The 12096-nt window shown below is 34.0% G+C and overlaps 1 protein-coding gene across 2 annotated transcripts in view; it reads left to right on the top strand.

Moving 5' to 3' along the window:
- The window catches only part of SP4 (Sp4 transcription factor), an 83394-nt gene that overhangs the window by 52493 nt on the left and 18805 nt on the right, over positions 1-12096 (top strand). The window lies entirely within an intron of this gene.

The following is a 12096-nucleotide window of genomic DNA, read 5'->3' as shown; positions in this document are numbered from 1 at the left end:
ATGAGAACATGTATGAGAAGTGGAATTATTGGATCATAGAGAATGTATATGTTTGGTTTTGCTAGGTAATGGCTAAAGAGTCTCTACAGTGGCTATTTCACCAGCAATGATTGATAGTTTCCACTTTGTGCTCACCAGTACCCAGTAGTGTCAGGCCTTGAAAGTTTTTGTCAATCTAAAATTGTTTCTCATTTTTAAAATTTGCGTTTTTCATGTTTATCCATGAGATTAAGCATCTTTCATATGTATATTGGTCATTTATGGCTTTGTTTATTATTCTGGTTCTCGTTCTTCTTTCAGAGGTTTTCCTTATTTATATGATTTTCAGGTTATACTTTTCCCTTTCAGTAAAGGACTATTGCTAGTCTTATCAGCTCAAGATTCTTTTTGTTGATGGAATGAAATGAGGATATAATTTTATTTTTCTTCCATATGGAAAACCATTTCTTAAATAGCCCGTTCTGTCTCTATTGATTGTCCTCTTTTACATAATGTCTCTTTTAAGTGTGGTTCAATTTCTGGTTTCTGTATTTTGAAGTTTTTATCTATCTGACAGTTCCTACACCAGTGCTCTTACTATATTAATAACTGTGGTTTTATATTAAGTCTCGACTTCTGGTTGGGCAATTTTCTTTCTTTCTTTCTCCCTTTCTTTCTTTCTTTTTCTCTCTTTCTGTCTTTCTCTCTCTTTCTTTCTTTCTCTCTCTTTCTGTCTTTCTTTCTTTCTCTCTCTCTCTTTTTCTTTCTTTCTTTCTTTTCTTTTTTCCCCCAGAACATCTACCCTTTTCAGAATATTTAGAATTTGGGACTCAGTATTTCATTATTGAATAAATTAATTTCAATAAATTATTGAATTATACTTTAAACCTGTACCAAGATACATGTGGCACAAAAGGAGGAATAAAACTGACATTTCTAAATTAGCTGCTATATTATAGTCAGATATTTTGAATATATGATTTCATTCTGTTCTAACAGCAACACTGGCATAGAAATTAGCTGCATTTTAAGATTAGAAAGTAGTATTAGAAAAGAAAAATTATGAAATCTATTAAAAATGGTAAATATAAAGTTAATTTGATATACACATAAAGTAGTAATACAAATGAGTACAGATTGAGTACCCCTTATCTGAAATGCTTGGGACTAGAAATGTTTGGGTTTCGGATTTTTTCAGATTTTGCGTGTACACAATGCAATACTTTGGGGATTCATTTGTGTTTCATATGTACCTTATACATATAGACTGAAGGTGATCTTATACAATATTTTTAATAATTTTATGTGTGAAACAAAGATTGTATTAAGTACTTATGTGTGGAATTTTCTACTTGTGGAATCATGTCAACACTCAAAAAGTTTCAGATTTTGGAGCAATTTGGATTTTAGATTTTTGTATTAGGGATGCTCACCCTGTGTTAGTATAGCGTCGCAATCCCTGAAAAAGTTAGCATTATAGTAAAGCTATGAATTTTAATTTTAAAAAAGATAATTTGAATTCTTTCTGTATAGTACTGTACCACACCATTGACGTTTTCAAATATGATTGATTAAAAGTTAATCCCATACCAATTGTTGACGTCTGTTTTAGAAAAATACTCTACTATTTATGTCTGTATGAAAGGATGTAGTGTTTCCACCCCAGATTAGCAGTGGGATAAATTAGGAAAGCTAAGAAAATTTGCTGCTTTGTTTGATTTGGAACCTTACAAAATGATTGCATCATTTTGTCTGAGAAATGATGAATTGGTAAAGTCCCTCTCTCTTACACATCCACACACTTGCAGATACACAAAACAAATTTATTCAATAATTTATATATACATATACTTCAAAACCACATGTTATGATTTGGGGCATATCTTTAAAAAAAAAAAGATTCACACCATTGTTATCATCTACTGGGTTGACAATTCATAATCGAATATACTTTAAGCTTACTTTCAGTGGTTCAGACATCTTAAATATACATAAAATTGTTTAATTAAAACAGGTTGACACTAAAAAATATTAAGTTTAATGTCACTAAACATTGTTACTTTTAAAGATTTAACACAGTAACTCCTAAGTGTTTGTTAAATTTGTCTAAAAGAATATGAAAAATATATTTTGAAATAAGTATTGATTAAGCATTTAATATGTTAAGTTGAAAGCCTTAACCATTCATAGCAAGAACTATGCTTTATTTGATGTCTAACCACTACTATAAATAGAAACTTACTGACTTGGCTATGAATGAATGGAGTTATTTGTATTCACTGCTGAAAATAGTGATCTGTTTGCTGTTTAAAAAATTTTAAAAGGTTTTCAAAACAATACATGCGTATGGTATTTAAAAATCACAGAAGAGCTTACTGTAGTAAGGAGGCTGTTTGCCCCACCCCTGTCCTGCTTTCCAGAGAAAATCATACCTAACTATTTTAACTATTTTTTGCTTTTTTGTTCTTTCTAGGATGACTGCCATGTATCTAAATCATATACTTAAATGCTGTTATTTATTGGTCTATCAATATTTGATACTATCTATTGAGTTCTTTCATTTAGAATTGAAGATTTACTTCACTTTGCACCATCTGAAGACATTAAGATTCCTTTGAAAAACTGTGTGCAGGCCAGACAGACATTCTCTCTTAACTCACCACTCTGTTTCCAATAGAGTTAGACTATGTCTTTTTTTTTTCTTGTATTGTTTAACTTTACCTGAAATAATCTTTAGTTATTTCAAGTTTTTAAGAACAATGTGGATTCCATTCACATTTTCCTTTTCCTTTTTTCTGGAACCTTCCATCTTTCTAATGAAAATGAACAGTTTCTTCTGTAGACCTGTTGCACGGGTATTATCTTGAGATTTTTCTTCTCTGTTCATTTGGATCTCATATTGGTTCTCAAGATCTCATGTTTTCATTTTTCTTAGTCTACTCTCTTCATTGCTGGAAAACGTGCTGAAGTGCTGAAATACAAAAAGTATGGGGAAGTAAATTTGTCTAAAGAATTCTTTATTTTGTCTTTCTGCTTAATTTGGTTGTTTGACTAATACAGTAGTCTAGATTGAAAATTATATTCTCTTAAAACATTGTCACAGCTGTATTGTTTTCTTTCATATGTTTTATCAACAAGAGGTTTGTTTTTTTTTTTTCCTGTAGGTGACCTGATTTCTCCCCTGCAACTTTATTTTTATTTTGAAATAATTTTACACTTAGAGAAGAGTTGCAAAGGTAGCATAGAGTTCTCATATCATTCACCAAGTTTTCCTTAATGTAAACTTCTTGTATAACCACAGTACCTTATGAAAATTAAGAAATTAACATTGTTACAATACTATTAATTACACTTTCCACCAATATACCTTTTATTTTCCAGGATTCAGTCTGGAATAACACGCTGCATTTATTTGTCATGTTTCCTTAGTCTCCTGCAATCCGTGACTTTTCCTAGTCCTTGTCTTTTATCACCTGGACACATTTGAAAGTTAGTAGGTTCTGTATTTTTAGAATGACTCTCAATTTGGGTTTGTCTAATGTTTTCTAATGATTAGACTAAGGTTGTGAATTGTCATGAGAAGAATAGCACATTAGTGTCTTCCTCATCACATCATATAAGAGGAGGTATGTAATGTGACTATCTCATTATTGGTGATGTTAACCCTGATGCATTGGTTAATGTAGAGTGTGCCACATTTCTTCACTGTAAAGTTACGGTTTCTCTCTTTCCATATTGTTTGTTAGAAGCAAGTCACTAAATTCAGTCCACATTCAAGGGGAACAGAATTAAGCTTCACCTTCTGAAGGGAGAAGTAGCGAAGAATTTGTGGACATATGTTAAAACCACCACAATAATTACTATTTTAGAGGAGTTTGGGGGGGCTTTTTTACAAATAAAATACTAAAGCTTCACTTTTAGCGTGCCTCAGTGGATCTTGCCTGCAGCAGTTATTACTGTGATGTTTTAAAGGTCATTTTCAATTTTCCTTGTTCTTTGTACCACTTATACTTTCTTCTCCAATTATTTATTTATGCAATCATTTATTTACATTGGTATGGTCTCATGAGTATTTCTTTTGTTCTTTGGGTTACAATTCAATATTATCATTTTCTTGCTCAAATTGTTTCACCTTTGGCCATTGGAAGGTCTTTCACATTATTTCCTGTGTCTTCTTGAAGTGCCCCTGTTTTGTTTTTAACTCTAAGGGCACCTTATAATCTGTGGTGGTCTGCTAATTTCATAATGATGTACCTTAAGAATAGGTTTTTATTTGTTGTGCTAATGAGTTGTACTCTGGGCCACCTTTCTCTCTCTCTGTCTCTCTCTCTGTCTCTCTGTCTCTCTCTCTCGGCTCTTAGTAGACATATTTTGGAATCTCTAGGTTGATATTTTTTTTGGTCTTACAACTTTTCTCTTACATATTTTGACTGTTTACCATTTTATTTTCCATGAAATTTCTTAACTTTACCTTCAGATATTTCTATTGAATTGCATTTTGATTTCCAGTAGAGCATTCCATCATTGTTGGTGGGTTTTGTTTTGTTTTGTTTTACTGTATCTTGTTCTTACTGTATGAATGCAGGTACTTACTGAAATTATCTGAGTTTTTAATCTAGAACTTTATGTTTCTTCCAGGATGATTTGTCTGTATCTTGCTTTTTCCAGTGTTGTAGGCGTTCCTGAATTGTCTAGTGATTCTTGGTTTTTGTTCAAGTTGATGATGATAGTGGTGGTGGTGGTGATTTGATGAAACCTTAAGTGAAAGATTTTGAAAACTTTATGAGCTAGTATTTTTGAGACAGAGTCTCTCTCTGTCACCCAGGCTGGAGTTCACTGGCACCATCACAGCTCACTGCAACCTCCTCCACCTCCCAGGCTCAGGTGATCCTCACACCTCAGCCTTCTGAGTAGTTGGGACCGCAGGTGCACACCACCACACCTGGCTGATTTTCATAATTTTTGCAGAGACATATTTTCTCAGTGTTGCCCAGGCTGATCTTGAACTCCTGAGCTCAAGCAATCCATCCTCCTCAGCCTCCCACAGTGTTGGGGTTATAGGTGTAAACCACTGCCTCTGCCGAGCTAGTGGCTTTTATTTTAGACAACTGGGTGGGACACTGTGTTACACTGGAAGTTGCCTAATTACCAAAATACAATAATATGCTGTGCAGCCCCAATTTTTTGATAGTAGTTATAGTCTATGTACGGACTTTAATTTTCTGTTTTATGTTCCATGTCTCCCACCCAGCAGAAGACACATTGACTCTTCTAGAACATATTCTCTTCCTTGATAATTTCTATTCTAGTTTGCAGACATTTGATACAATCATTCTTTTGTTGATGGACTTCTTTTCCTTTTTTTTTTTTTTGGTTATTGTAGATTTAACCCTTTTATGCCTTTGCTGTTATTTTAATGGGTGTCTCAGTGGGGAGAATAAATAAACAGATGTAATCGTGCTGCTCTCTTAAACTTTAAAGGGTTACATTTATCCAGGTGCAGTGGTGCACACCTATAGCCCCAGCTACTCAGGAGGCTGAGGCGGGAGAACTGCTCATGCTAGGAGTTCGAGGTTATAGTGCCTGTGATCCCATGAATAGCCGCTGCACTCCAGTCTGGGCAATATAACGAGATCCTGTCTCTTAAAAAAAAAAACTACCTTAACTTGGAAATACTATAGTGGCATAACTAATGGATAATGTCTCTAATAAGATGTCATATAGATATGCACACTTTATGTTACATGTGTTAATATCGTGTACTTTGTGAATATTTTATTGTAGATACTTTGCCTACTTACTGGACTGTTTTGTTTGCCATTCATAGTCCACTTAGCAGTAAGGCAATCTAGGAATGATTTTTAGTAACTAGTGTTATATAGGGAGGTTACATCTTTAACCATACCTCAAATTCTTTTTCACCAGCTAAGAAAAAATCTTTTTCAGAAGAGTCCCTAAAAAATCTTGTGCACCTCAATATAGGTTCTGTATGATGACTGAGAGTTTTAGCCAGGATACAATTTTATGTAAAGTTAAATGTATTTATAATTGTATCAATAATTATAAACTTAAGTGGAAATGAAACAGATTCTGTAAAATTCATTTGGGAATGAAACTTCCATTTTTTTTTAACAAAATAAGGAATATTTGATCAAAACAGATGAAACAGAAAACTCCATCAATTGCATTGATGTTTTCTCCCAGAATTTTGTTGTTTTTGTTGCTGCTGAGACCATATCACTCTGTCAGCCAGGCCAGAACGCAGTGATGTGATCATAGCTCACTTCAGCCTTGACCTCCTGGGCTCAAGCAATCCTCCCACCTCAGCCTCCTGAGTAGCTGGGTCTTACAGGCCCACACCACTACACCGAGCTAATTTTTTTTTTTTTTTTTTTTTTTTTGGTAAAGATGGGGTTTTGCTATGTTGGCCAGGCTGGTCTTAAACTCCTAGCCTCAAGTAATCCTCCCACCTCAGCCTCTCAAAGTACTGGGATTATAGGTGTGAGCCACAGTGCCCATCCCCAGAATTTTCTTATATAAATGTTCTAATTAGTATGTGAAACAGTCAAACCTGTTGCCCTTTGAGTCTACTGTTGGCCAAAATGGACCAAGTTATCTACAACTTGTGTGTTCCATTTACTACACCAAAAACTCTGGACAAGTTTACTTATTTGCTTTCTTAAGTATCTAAATGAGGACAGTGAAAAGCAAACTATAGCAGGCAATTGAAAAATGAATTCAAAACTTGAATTTGAATAACATGTATCATATGTGTTCATTTCATTGAGATCTTTTTCCCTCCTTTGTCTCCCAGGTTTGACCCTGTGGGCACTGCATAGGAGGTACAGGTAGCAAACAATCTAAGAGAAACCTCTTGTATCTAGCCAGAAAAGCAAGAAAAGGGGCCTTTGTGCTCCAAAACCAGTTCCATTTGCAGATTACACTGAAATACTAGCAGCATAGGCACAAAAAAAACTTTAGAAAATACCCATATCTCTGGCTAGAGGAACTAGAAGATAGAGACTGTTTTTCAACAAATCTGAGGGAAATCAACACCATTTTTCTGTCTTGCCACTTCTACTCCAAATGTGATCCCAGTCGTGGTATAAGTGCAGAACATTATGGGAGCCCCCAGTAACTTGGCTTTTCTAGTCGGAAGAACTAGAAAGAGAGACAACTGCAGGTTGGAAAGGCATAGGGGAAATTTTGAGAGCGATATAAAAGATGCTCCCTAATTCTATGTGTGGATCAAAAGAAGTCCTGGGTTCAACCTTGCGCTGGACTCAACCTTGAGCATTGTGTGCACAGCACAGACACAAAGAACCACAGCCAAGGCCTCAAGAACTGAACATCTTAAAAACCACCATCCAATTCCCAGCATGTGCTGAGCACAGACAAAAAGCATAACAAAGCCTTTGAAAAGTGAATTAATGTTGGAACTGCTGCTCAAAGAGGGCAAGATGGAACTTTTAGTCTGAACCTAAATAGGTTGAGTGCCTGCTAAAACGAAAACATTCTCCGGAGGATTTTTAACAGGACCTAAAATCTCTACAATATAATGTCCAAAATGTCCAGGATACAATCCAAAATTGCTCAACATACTATGAGCCACGTAAAGCTGACTTTTTATTAAGAGAGAAGATAACAGATGTTAAGATGATCTAGATTTCGGAATTATCAGATAACACCTTTAAAGTGGCTCTTATAACCATGATCCTTGGACTAAAGATAAGTGTGACTGAAATGAATGGAAAGGCAGATGTTTTTAGCAGAGAAATCTGCTATAAAATCTATAAAAAAGAACTAAATAGAAATTTTAGAACTAGAAAAATACAGTATTAAAAATAAGTTTATCAGATGCTCAGTAGCTAAGTGGAGATAATAGAGGAAAGAGTCAGTGAGATTGAAGATAGACCACTGGAAGTTATAAAGTCTGAAGAACTGAAAGGAAGATTGGGGGGGTCAGAAAAAAACTGGATTGCATGGATCTGTGGGACAATAATAAAAGGTCTAAAATTTGTGTCATTGGGCTCCCAGAAGGAGAGGAAAAATACTGCTGTAAGACAAAATGTGAAGAAATAATGCCTGGGACTTCCCATGTTAGGTATAAATTATAGATTCAAGAAGTTCATTGAATCCCAAACAGAAACTGAAAGAAAACCATATCATATCATATATTATAATCAATCTGCTATAAATCAAAGATAAAGAAAAAATCTTTAAAGAAGCCAGAATAGAATGACACATTATATACAGGGGAACAAAAATTCAAATTATGGCAGATTTCTTCTTAGAAACTGTGGAGGACAGAGGAAAAAAAGAACTATCAACTCACCATTTTATGTCCAAGGAAAATATCCTCGGAACAGTATAGTAACAAGAGCAAAGTAAACTTTCAAAGGAAAACTAAGAGAATTTGCTGCTATCGGATCTACCCCAAAGAAATGCCAAGGAAGTTCTTCAAGGTAAAAATAAATTATACCAGAGAGAAATTTGAAATTAAATAATGAAGGAAGGGCAAAACATAAAAATAAATAGTCTTCTCTGTTTTCTCAGCCATTTGCCAAAATAAATGCTAAATACCTGGGTAAATAGAGCAGACTGCTTTTCTTCTGTTGAAATTCTTTAACATATGTCTATTTACAGTAAAAAAAAAAAAATTGGTAGATTGTCATTGTATGTTGATGTAATACATATGGCCAATATAACAGAAAGGGAGGGTAAGGAAGCCAGTAGTTGAAAAGCTGCTTTGTGTACTCTGAAAATATAGAAGTTGTTATGTATATTTTGAAAAGTTAGATGTATATTGTATACCAACCACTGCAGAGAGGGTGGGGAGGAGATACTCACCTAAATATCTCCTGTATATAGGACTGATAAGTTATTATAGACTTTAACAATTTTGTAAATTAAATGAGAATACTAAACAACATTCAAATACAGGTTGAGAATCTCTAATTCACAATGCTCCAAAATCTGAAACTTTTTCAGCACCAGCATGACGCTCAAAAGAAATTGTCATTGGAGTGTTTTGTTTTTTAATTTAGGATGCTTAGTCAGTATGTATTCTGCAAATATTCAAATATCTGAAAAAAAAAAACATCAAAAATCTGAAACACTTATAGGCCCAAGCATTTCAGGTAAGGGGTACTTGACTGTAATCTGGAAAAAAAAAATGGAGAAAAGGGAAAACAGAAGCATGAAAAACAGACAATTTGAAAACAGGTGATAAAATGATAGACTTACAATCAAATCAATCATTACACTAATTGCAAGTAGTATAAATTATACTAATCTAAAGGGAGATATTGTCAAATGACATTTTTAAAAAGGATCCAACTATATACTCTGGATAAAGAGAGTATCTGGATAACACTCCACTTTAAAGAATATCCCAGCAGAATATGTATTTTATTCAAGAGCACATGGAACATTCACAGAGGTAGACCATATTCTGGACCATGAAACACTCCTTAACAAATTTAAAAGAATAAAAATCAGACTGGCATGGTGGCTCATGCCTGTAATCCCAGCACTTTGGGAGGCCAAGGCAGGTGGATCACCTGAGGTCAGGAGTTTGAGACTAGCCTGGCCAACATGGTAAAACCCCATCTCTACTAAAAATACAAAAATTAGCCAGACATGGTGGCATGCGTCTGTAGTCCCACCTAATTGGAAGGCTGGGACAGGAGAACTGCTTGATCCCTGGAGGTGGAAGTTACAGTGAGCTAAGATTGCGCCATTGCACTCCAGCCTGGATGACAGAGTGAGATACCATCTGGAAAAAAAAAAAAAAAAATCATACAAAGTATGTTCTTAGATCATTAAGCTAGAAATCAAATAACAAAAATATCTAGGAAATCCCTAAATATCTAGAAATAAAACAACACATGGGCCAAGAAAATGTTTCAAGGGAAATTAGAAAATATTTCCAATTAAATGAAAATACACCATAAAATTTGTGGGATGCAGGTAAAGCAGTGCTTAGAGGAAATTCATAGCATTAAATGCTTTTATGGGTAAAAAGTAAAGGTCTTCTGTCAATAATCTAAACTTCCACCTTAGGAAACTAGAAAATGAAGAGCCAATTAAATTCAAAACAAGAAGTTGAGAAATAATAAAGAGTAGAAATAAAAAGAATGCTATGCATAACTCTACAACCTAAATTTGAGAACTTAGATAAAATGGAATAACTCCTTGAAAGATACAAGCTACCAACACTGGCTCAAGAAGAAATAGATACCATGAATGCTCCTATATCTGTTAAAGAAATCAGGTTTGTAATTTTAAACTTTTGAGAAAGAAAACTCTGGGCCCATATGGTTTCATTGACAAATTCTACCATTTAAGGAATAAATAATACCAAATTCTACAATCTCTTTCAGAAATAAGGAACACTTCTCAGCTTATTCTATGAGGCTCACATTATCATGATACCAAAGAAAAGAAAACTTAGACCAATATCATAAGTATAGTTGTCAAAATTCTTAACAAAATATTAGCAAATCCAGCAATATATAAAAAGGATAATGCATTGTTATGTAGTATGGTTTATTCCAAGAATGAAAAGCTGTTTGAATATTTGAAAAAGTCAATGTAATTCACTAATAATGACAAAAGAAGAAAAAAAACCACATGACAGCAAACACACAATATTTGGCAAAATTCTGCATATTTTTCTGTAAAAATTCTCAGCAAACTAAGAGTTGAAGGAAACATCATTAACCAGGTAAAGGGCATTTGCTAAAATCTACAGTTAATGTTATACTTAATGATGAAGGACCTATTGCTTCCCTGTAGAATCAGGAACAAGGTAAAGACATCTGATTTTATCATTCTTATTCACTGTCGTACTGGAATTTCTACCCAGTGCAGGAAAGCAGGAAAATGTCATGAAAGACATACAGATTCTAATGCAAGAAATAAAACTATCTTTATCTGCAAACACCAGGTCGTCTGTATAACAAATCTGTGGTGCCTACCAAAAAGCTTTTTGAACTAGTGAGTGAGTTTGGCAAGGTTGCCAGATACAAGATAAATGTACAACAGTGAATTGTATTTCTACATACTAGCAGTGAACAACTGGATATAAGTAGTATATAAAAACAGTGCCATTTGTAATATGATGAAAACAGTGAAAACATTTTGCCATAAATCTAACAAAATATATGCAAGATATGTAAGCTAAAACTAAAACATTGATGAAAGAATGTAATGAAGAACTACGTTAATGCAGAGATACCCATTGCGTTCAAGGATTGGATGGCCCAATATTGTTTCCATGTAATTTCTCTCCAAACATATCTACAGATTCAGTATAATCCTTCTCGTAATTCCAGCAGCATTTTTGTAGATAACAAACTGATTCTAAAATTATATGAAGGCAGAGCAATTGGAATAGCCAAAACAATTTCAAAAATAGCATAATTGGCTGATTTACACTGCATAATTTTAGGTATTCCTGTAAAGCTACACTAATCAACGCTGTGTGGTTTTGAAGGACACATAGATAAATAAGACAGAATATAGAGTCCAGAAATTCCCCTCCACACACAGAATGCAAAAACAATTCAGTAGAGAAAAACTAGTCTTTTCAGTAAATGGTATGAAAGAGTTAGCCATATGCAAAACCTTTGACCTATGTTTCTCAAGTCTTTTACAAAAACTAACTACAAATGATTCAGAGACTTAAATCCAAACCCTAAAACAACAAAGCTTTTTGAATAAAATATAGGACAAAATCTTTGCAACCTTGAGATAGGCTACGAGTGCTTTAACACAACCCCAAAAGCATAATCCATAAAAGAAAAATCAGTAAATGGGACTTGATGAAAACTTAAAACTTTTGCTCTTTGGTGGATCCTGTTAAGAGAATGAAAACACAAGATACAGACTGGGAGAAAGTATTTGAAAATCACATATCCGACAAAGTACTTTTATGCTGAACACCTTAAGTTTTAAACTCAGTGTGAACAAACTTAACGTTTTTGTTTTGTTTTGTTTTGTTTTGTTTAATGAGCAAAGAATTTGACACTTCACCAAAGAACATATATATGTGACAGAAAAGCACATGAAAAGATATCTGACATATATTATCAAGGAAATGGAAAATAAAAC

Source organism: Macaca fascicularis, chromosome 3 (genome assembly GCF_037993035.2).
Source record: "Macaca fascicularis isolate 582-1 chromosome 3, T2T-MFA8v1.1".
In the NCBI taxonomy this organism is placed as follows: Eukaryota; Metazoa; Chordata; class Mammalia; order Primates; family Cercopithecidae; genus Macaca; species Macaca fascicularis.
The sequence above is the reverse complement of the archived record's forward strand: the minus strand, read 5'-3'. Positions and strand labels throughout refer to the sequence as shown.